This window comes from Galeopterus variegatus, unplaced genomic scaffold, assembly GCF_000696425.1.
Source record: "Galeopterus variegatus unplaced genomic scaffold, G_variegatus-3.0.2 Scaffold3365, whole genome shotgun sequence".
Taxonomy (NCBI): domain Eukaryota; kingdom Metazoa; phylum Chordata; class Mammalia; order Dermoptera; family Cynocephalidae; genus Galeopterus; species Galeopterus variegatus.
This window is the reverse complement of record NW_007729476.1, coordinates 132406-141091: the sequence shown is the minus strand read 5'-3', so window position 1 is coordinate 141091 and position 8686 is coordinate 132406. Positions and strand designations below refer to the sequence as shown.

The 8686-nt window shown below is 37.2% G+C and overlaps 1 long non-coding RNA gene across 1 annotated transcript in view; it reads right to left on the bottom strand.

Moving 5' to 3' along the window:
* Positions 1–8618, bottom strand: part of LOC103600479 — an 81737-nt gene extending 73119 nt beyond the window's left edge. Inside the window, exons 1-2 of the long non-coding RNA XR_551391.1 lie at positions 8533–8618; positions 4465–4521 (exon numbers count right to left, since the gene is read on the bottom strand). This is a non-coding gene — a long non-coding RNA (uncharacterized LOC103600479). The remainder of the gene's footprint in view (positions 1–4464; positions 4522–8532) is intronic.
* Between the last annotated feature and the right edge of the window lie 68 nt (positions 8619–8686).

Genomic DNA, 8686 nt, shown 5'->3' with positions numbered 1-8686 from the left:
TAAATATGCTGCGTCTAACTGAAGAAACTCTGGTTTCTGAAAATGTAGAAGCTGCAAGGCTTATTTGAAATAGTATATATATTTAATTATTAATAAATATAGAAATTTTAAAATAACATATTTGTAATAAGTACTTATATATTTAAATAATATACATATGTTAATATATGAGTAAGCATAATATAATATCATCCAGCTGACCATGACCCCAAGTAATTCTCTTCTTTTACAGAGAATACAGATTCTTAAAGGGAGGTACACTAAAGGTTTTTTCTGTTATAGTATTTCCCTTAGTGAAACTAACTTACATAAAGCTCAGCAGTTACATGCCATAAGCAAATTGTCTTGTTAATGTTCTCTTAGCAAGCAATTAAACCTGAAAATAAACTTTTTATTAAATATAAAGCTAAATTTATTAAGAGTAATATATACCAAACTACTTCTTCACTTGTAATTGAGATAGTATATTGCAAATTTTCTTTACCTAAATGTGTTTTTTATTATAGTGAAAAAATGGAACTTTTAAAAGAGCGTATTATCCTCAACCTATTACATCAATCTAGTTCTTATTTAAATCACTTTTGGAAGAAAAAGTAGTCCCACTGCTGTTCTTCTATTAAACAAACATAACTTTAAATATGCTGCATCTAACTGCAGAAAGCTCTGACTCTTTGGTTTTTGAAAATGTAGCAGCTGTAAGAAAACAAAAATACAGGAGTTTCAATTACTTCCTAACCTGGCTTTGGCATGTATAAAAATCACACCCTAGGAATTATAATGTCCGTTGCATGAAACAACTGTAAATTCAACTGTTTTCAACTGTAAATTTATGTTGAATATTTTTTTAGAAATGATTTAAAAGTTTTACCAAGAACCTGGCGAGTATATTGACGTTGTTTTCAAATCTGCTGATACAATCTATTAAAGAAATGTACTTAAACTTGTTCTACTTGTCTTTAAATATTCTCACTGTATGATGTTAAGGACTGATAAAAAGCAATCTATTAAAACTGAGTATCTATACTACCAAACTGGTTATTATATTACCAAAAAGATCATCTTTCTTTTTCTGATCCCTAGTCAGACGCGTTATCCATTGATCATCTTTCTTTTTTTAAAATAATTTTGAAATTATTTTAGCCTTAGATAAATGGAGATTTGTGATTTGCTTTAGGAGGGAATTTCCACTCATTCTATTTTTTTTTTTTTAGAGTCCCAAATTTGTTTAAAACCTTTGATTTAAAAAAAAAATGTAAATGGAGATTTGTGATTTGCTTTAGGAGGGAATTTCCACTCATTCTATTTTTTTTTTTTTTAGAGTCCCAAATTTGTTTAAAACCTTTGATTTAAAAAAAAAAAATTTATTGAAGTGTAATTGATTATACATATTCGTGGGATACAGAGTTGACTATCAATACTTGTATACAATATGTGATGATCAAATCAGAATAATTAGCATATTTATCATTACAAAATGTAATTATTCTTTGTGCCCATTAACCAATTACTGGCTAATGCTCCTCCCCCTCCCCCTTTTCACCTTTAAAATCTTTTAATCAGAAAATAGTTCACATATCTTCTACTTAGTTCATATTACTCTTTCTCCCTTCACTTTATTAAAATAAGTTAGTAAAACTATCCAAAATTTAAGACAATGGTGAGGCCTATAAATGCAGGTTTCAGACTCAAATTTCTCTGGGAATTTTTTTTCTGTCCAATATTTTTTCCCCTGGGATTTAACTTTTCCCTTTTACCAGTGACATCCAATAAGTCACAGTTTTAACATTTGCAGACATACATTTCTCTGTAGGTTAAAATTAATGAAGCTTATTCAAATAGCTAATTCTTGAGATTAAAGTTCTTGTATAACATAGCTCTTGCTAAAATCTCAACGACATAATTTACCAAGCTTGAGCTATCAAATTTGATTGCTTCTCTTTGCGCAAAAAGCCACATATTACAAACAGATTTCAATTGGTATGAAAATATATGTTTATAGAAGGGAATATACAGATATAAAATTTTACTTATAAAAGATAGTACTAAAATATATAGCTTTCCTATACTTATATATTGTTTAACTTCTGCAACTGGCTAGTTCTCATACAATCCCATTTTCTCAGCAAACTTTACATTCCTTCTTCCTGCTAATCAAAAACCTTAAAAAAAAAAATCAGAAGCATTTCAGTGAAGTTGATGAAGACAAACAAAAGTTCTTGCTATGGAAAAACAGTAGGCATGATTAGGGCTTGATGTCATGTCTTTCACATCTTAGCCTCACTTGTCCTGTTTAACATGCTCCTTATAATAAATAGATTATTCTGGCTATTTGATATGACCCGAGGCTAAAAAAGTGAAAATTCTGGCATAATGCACTTTTAAAAAAATCTTGAATACTGCACAGGAACTGGAAGAGACATTTATCCACGGTATAATTTTTTTTTGACCATAAAAAAAAAAAATTACAATCTGATTAGCAAAGAGCCCATTGGCTTCATTCACTTATATGAGGCAAAGAATTCCTCATGGAAACTGGGTTACACCACACCCAGAAGACTGGGAAAAGCATAATGTACCCCACACTGTCCTAGGTTATGAAGCAGGGTTACAGCTAATATGATAGATACCCCATGTTCCCTCAGTGACCAGATTCCACCAGACAACCAGCAACAATGAAGTCAGTTATCAAAGTCAGATATAGGAAGTAACCAAAAATATCACTTTCCCAGAAATATCTACAATCATAATTGCTGCTCTATCAGGAAAATTTATTTTTAGGAATTAAATATAAAACTTTAAAAATGAGATTCCTTTAGTTATCATTCAACAGGAAACTTTTAGGTTTTAAAGGGGAAAAAATTGATTCGGCTTTCCTAATGCATGGCTACTCCTCTGCTCGATGGTTCTTAAAAATAATTTATGTAAAGCAGGCTTTCCTCTAAATATACCGTGCTCGCCCATATACACATTGAAAGTGATATTTGCATACAGCAAGTGTATGCACTGATACACACATGGTAAAAACTTAAAAAATATGGACTGCATAAATCAGTAGCTTATTTTAAATATATACCAACTTAAACAGATTTGTTTGCAATTTCTGAATTCCTCAGGTAGAAAAGATCTTTCTTGCTGCTTGTGGTTCTAAAATATATTTATACTCCATTGAGTGTACAAAAATGCTTCCCATATAAACAAAGAAAGAAAGGTTCCAGGATCGTGGTGTCTAACCTTGCCTTTGCTATTAAAAATCCACCCGATGAATGTGATAGAGACCAACAAAATCAGTCTGTCATGCTACAGTAAACATATTTTGTGTGCTGCCCAAGACATTTTTTCTCATGAATATAAGTCACCTGCCATTTATTATGAGATTTTTCCCCGATTGACACCCCATTATATATATTCAGTCAAGCTCAAACGAGATTTCACGTGATCAATATACTATTTGTGTTGAAAGTCTATTAGCAGCTCTAGCAATAAACTCTGCAAAGAAACAAAAATGGAAGTGATATTTAGTGAACTGAATTACATGGAAATCCTGTTTTGGGCAAGGCGGCAGAAACAGGAAGGCAGAAAAGCAAGGGACAACAGAAGGTGGGGAAATGTTTTTCCTAATGAAAATCAGCTTTCTAGAGCCTGACTGCTGATGTATGTGTATGTGCATTAAATGCCTAGGAATCTTTCAAAAACATATTAAATTACATGTTAAGCTATCTAAAGAAACAGGGAGGGATCTAAACCAGCACTGGGTCCCTTTCAGAGAACAGACAGTTCCTTCCTTAAAGAGCTACATTTGGAAGTACTTGATATCCATAACATGGAAAAGGCGGACCCAGCCCATCTGTAAAATCCTGTACCATCCAAGGCCTTTGTGGGAAATGGTAATGGCCCCCTGCATATTTCATAACTTTCCCTTTTATAACCTATATCTATCAGATCCTAACAGTTTAACCTTCCTCAGCTGGAGACAGCATTTTGGTTAATGTATGTGGTAGGAAAGGTAGCTCAAGAGTAGCCATAGGATTTCATCTGGCACAAAACAACTCTGCTCCTGAGCCTGGATGTGTCTACATATTGGAAGCCATCTGCTTGAGCCAGGAGATTAGAACAGACAGGGCCACCCAGAAAGATGTGACATCTGGGGATGTGTCAATTCAGCCTTACCCAGACACCAAAGGTTCGTATTCCATTACAATGAAAAAGACTATGGTGGGAAGAGGTAGAGAAGAACGCCAATCAATGGCTGTGACGGTGGTCATACAAAGTTATACTGCTCTGCAGTAAATAAATGTTCATCTAGGTTAGGCATACCCCCCCAGCCCTGCCAAGGTGATATCACCTCCTTCTAGACTCTTATTTATGAAGCTAGAGTCTTGGGTAGAAGGAATGAAAAATGGGAAGAACTGTTCTTCATTATCTCCAGAATTATTGATATTTAATTATTTGGCTTGCTGAACTTACATTTTGAAACACTCTCAGGCAGAAGAGCAGAGTCACTATCATGCATCAAAGGAACATCTGTAAGACCAAAATATTTATATCAATAGCAGTCTGGATAGTTTCCAAATTCCATGAGTACCGAAGATTTACAGTAATTTGACCAAAGGAGATGCATCCTGAGCTACATCTGAATGAAAGCTATTTCTCATATTTTTAGTTCTAAAACCTAGAGCTGGATAATTTTTAAATTAGCAATTTAAAAAATGATACATTGTAAGAAACAGACTTTATAATTGTATTCATTCACTTCCTGTTCTTGATGGTCCTAAGTTCTAAGACTCATAAACAGAACAGAATCAGAGCCCAACATCCACCAGAAAAGAAGAAAATAAAGACCCTCCCTACTACCCGAAATCTCCTCAAAATGAAGAACTAAATAATCCTAAATAGCAATTCTAGTTTGTGTAGGATGTATGTGTATGTGACAAAATGTGCATGCTAAAGCACATTCTTGAATTTTGCAGATATGTATGTGCAAGTACTTAATGTCACATAATTTTAAAGGAGTAGCAATTCCCAAAATGTTTTTTTAAAGGTGATTCTATATTGCCTCAATCCAACACTCACATACCCAAAAATATATATCAATTTTTAAATACTTAAAGCCAATGATATTACCAACCCTAAAATTCCTTGTAATAAGTGGATCAGCAAACTTCGTTTTCTTCAAATTCCTTGCAAAATACATATAACCTCACATCCTTAAATGGAAAAAGGTAGATTCTTGGAGGCCAACTCTAAAAGATGTCAGACATCAGATGCCTCTCTCTATACTGCAAGGCTCTCCGATGCCCTAAAAATGCTCAGTATACATTAGCACCATCTCTTGGGGTAAAAAATGAGATTTGTTGGCAGGCTAAAGCAGCCCAGGTGTTTATGGAGCCAGCATGTTCACTTCACTGGGAGGTGGGTGTTCTGGAATGCTCTTCATACAATGCTGTGTGCATATTTACTGTCAGAACTCAAGAAGGTACTGTTCTGGAATCTTCTTGCACTGCAATTAACTGCGCAACTGGGCAGAGCTAACTTCCACAAAATAATCACTGCATATCTTAGGAAAAGACCCTCTTTGAAACCAGGCTGCTGGATCTGAGCAAAGCGCCAGAGACATCCTACCAATTTAATTCTTGAAGCTACTGCTGAAATCTATTTTGATTTTAGAATGACCTGCAATCACAGGCAATTTACCCGATTGTGTGTTCCTGTTGACTCTCAAAGCCTTGTAGGTACTAGGATCTGTTGGTGTGTTTGTGGATTTAAAAGAGGGGAAAGATAGTATAAGGAGAAAAAAAAAGCAGAAGGTAGTTTCAGCAGCTTTGAACTTACAATATTAGTTTAGAACAGAACTTGCGATTTCCACGTGGAGTATCACTTCAGACTGAAATAACTGTAGAGATGCTAAGTGCTCAATACACTCAGATTTGGAAATGCACTAATTCACTCTAGCCATCACAGAAAAAGTATCATGTTCTCTTCTTTAAATTATTCCTTTTCCTTAAAAAAATGGATGGTAACATCAAGTGGGCATCCTTCTGAAAATTTTGTTTTTAAAAAAGGAAAGAAAAAAGGTTTTACGGCTCTCTTCCTCTTGGTCAGACCTGCTGTCTGCAGTAGACAATGCGGGTAAGCATAGCTACGATAATAATGAATTTTAAATTTATAATGCCTCTTTCTTCAGAGCAGCTCAAAACATTTTCTTTCCCGTAGATTTCAAATAAGATTTCTCGCCTTGTTGCAGAAATGGCCTTCCTTTAATCTGACGTGACATGACTGGGTTCTGTTTGAAGGACCAAGCAGTAAAAGGTAAGCTCATTTATCTGTTTCTTGCTCCAATTATGCATCTCTGTTCTAACTGAGATGCCAGGTGCTTATCTATCCCAAAAGCTGGTTATTCCATGCACTGCCTGAAAATGAGCCCCCTCTTTCTAAAAAAAACTTACTTTTATAAAGAAATTTTATTAAGAATACCAGAGCAAAAATAACTCTTTCTGGCTTCACTATATGCTGATATTTATCCTCTCCATCATGTCTTTTAGCCCCAGGATCTTCAAATTTGGAGGCAGCTCTTGCTCTGTATCTCTTTTTTAAACCAAAATCAATCTCTCAAAGTTAAGTCGACATTTTAACAGGCTGACAGGTGAGATTGAATAACACTGTGCTTTTCGACAATATCTATGGATTAAAGCCTACTTTCCAAAATGTAATTATTTAAATAAAGGTAACACCCAAGCCTAGAAGCTGCCTCTCCCTGAACCACTGCAATTGTTGAATTCCTTTCCTGGTCTTTCATGCAGATGCTCAGAAACAGGGTGGGGCTCCCTGGTCTTGCAATGTTAAGTGGAGTCTGTGCTGTAAAAAAAAACCCCAAAAAACCCAAAACTAAATTAATCGTTCTTTCCAGTTTTTCAGTATCCTTCACAAATACCTTTGAAATAACCATGTTGTTAAGAGTGCTACTGTTTCTAATGTTAAGATTTAGATTAAAACCTTTGTGTCAAACCAAATGTGCTGTGCACAGGCATGGATGACAGGTATTGAAATGAAGGTGACAAGTTAAGGAATCAGGAAAAACCTCCCTGAAGAACAGATGTGAAGAGAAGAGTAGCTTCTCTGTTTACGGATGTCTCTGTTGATGCTTTTTAAAATAATCTTTATTTTTTATTTTATTTTGTTTTTTACAAGTACAGTTTTTTAGAGTCTATAAGCAAAATCCAACCCTACTAAGCCATGCTGGTTCCCTTATGAGTCAGCAGGCCGCTGAGCAGTTCAGACAGTGCAGTCCAGAGTAAATGGGCAAGAGCTGTCTTGAGACACACCCATTTTACTAATCCTGACTCTGATTTTTTAAAAATCATCTTTATGCTACCTGGTATCTGACCTCAGAATCTGCATCAAAAACTGCACCCCTCCACCTCCAGAGGACTTAGGCTCCAATGTGGAATCACTACCCTCCAGTTCTTTTACTGAGTGCAATTGGATTAGGGCTTATTTCTTCCTCAATGGGCAACTCCTGTTTCATTTTCTCTCCAGTCTGCATGTTATCAGCTTGACATTCCCTTCAGTGGCATATGACAAATTAAATTGGCCATCATTGCATTCATCAAAGAAGGATGTTTTCTATTTCTCAGGACTGCTTCCTCCACTCCTTTTACAATCATGGACACACCAAAAAAAAAAAAAAAGTGTGTGTGTGTGTGTGTGTTTTCAGGGGAGTGTTTCGGGGTTTTTATTTGTTTTGAGGGGGAAAAGAGGGTGGTAAGAAATAATGAATGGATACAACTCACCATAAAGAAAGAAAAGCAAATGACAGCCATAAAGCCAAGGGCACAGTCTCAAAATATTTTAAATACCTGGTGCCTACACCTTAAACTTAAAGCATTCATCCAAAAATACAGATATTATTAGCTTTGAAAAACTTTACCAAACATGAGGTAAATTATTCTCCACGTCCTTTTGCATGATTCAGCACTTTTAATACTAATTTCTGCCAAGAAGTTAAAAGGGAAAGGGAATATTTTCTGGGTGCCTTAAAACCTCACACTCTGTACTAAACCACCTGCACTCCTGCTACTAGAGGGGCATACCAGAAATATCGGGGGTCACTGGTTTGCTGCCGTAACATCTACTGACCGCCTCAGAATTGCTCATTTCCCCTCTCCGGCATCTAAGTGGCTCTGGGGTCGGAATGACCCGCCGCAGAGACCTCGCCCCATCTCGGGCTGCTCCTCACCCGGGAGCCACACACACACGCAGGCACACTGGACGGCCCTCGTTTAACCCCCCTCAGCAGTTACACGCTCCCACCTGATGTGTCTTTTCAACCTTTGTCAAGTATCTCAAGACAAGAATTTCCAGAAGCCCAAGCCCCGGACCCCGGATCGCAGCAAGAGGCGGCCGAGGAGGCGAGAGACCTCGGACCCGCTCCGCAAACTTCATCTGGGCATCGCACGCATCTGCGTCCGCCTCCGAGGACCCCGCATGTCCCCCGCACTGTCCCCGCAGCATCCCACGCCTGTGTTGTATACTCACCTGCCGGTAGGCGAGCCACACGCCTCGGCGGTCCAGACTTCCGTCGCGACCTCCGTGGGCGAGCTTCCGCGCTGGGGGTCCGGCGCCGGGCAGGGCGGTGGGACGCCGGCAGCCGGCGGGAGGAGCACGCCCGGGCGGGTCCGCGCCGAGCCCA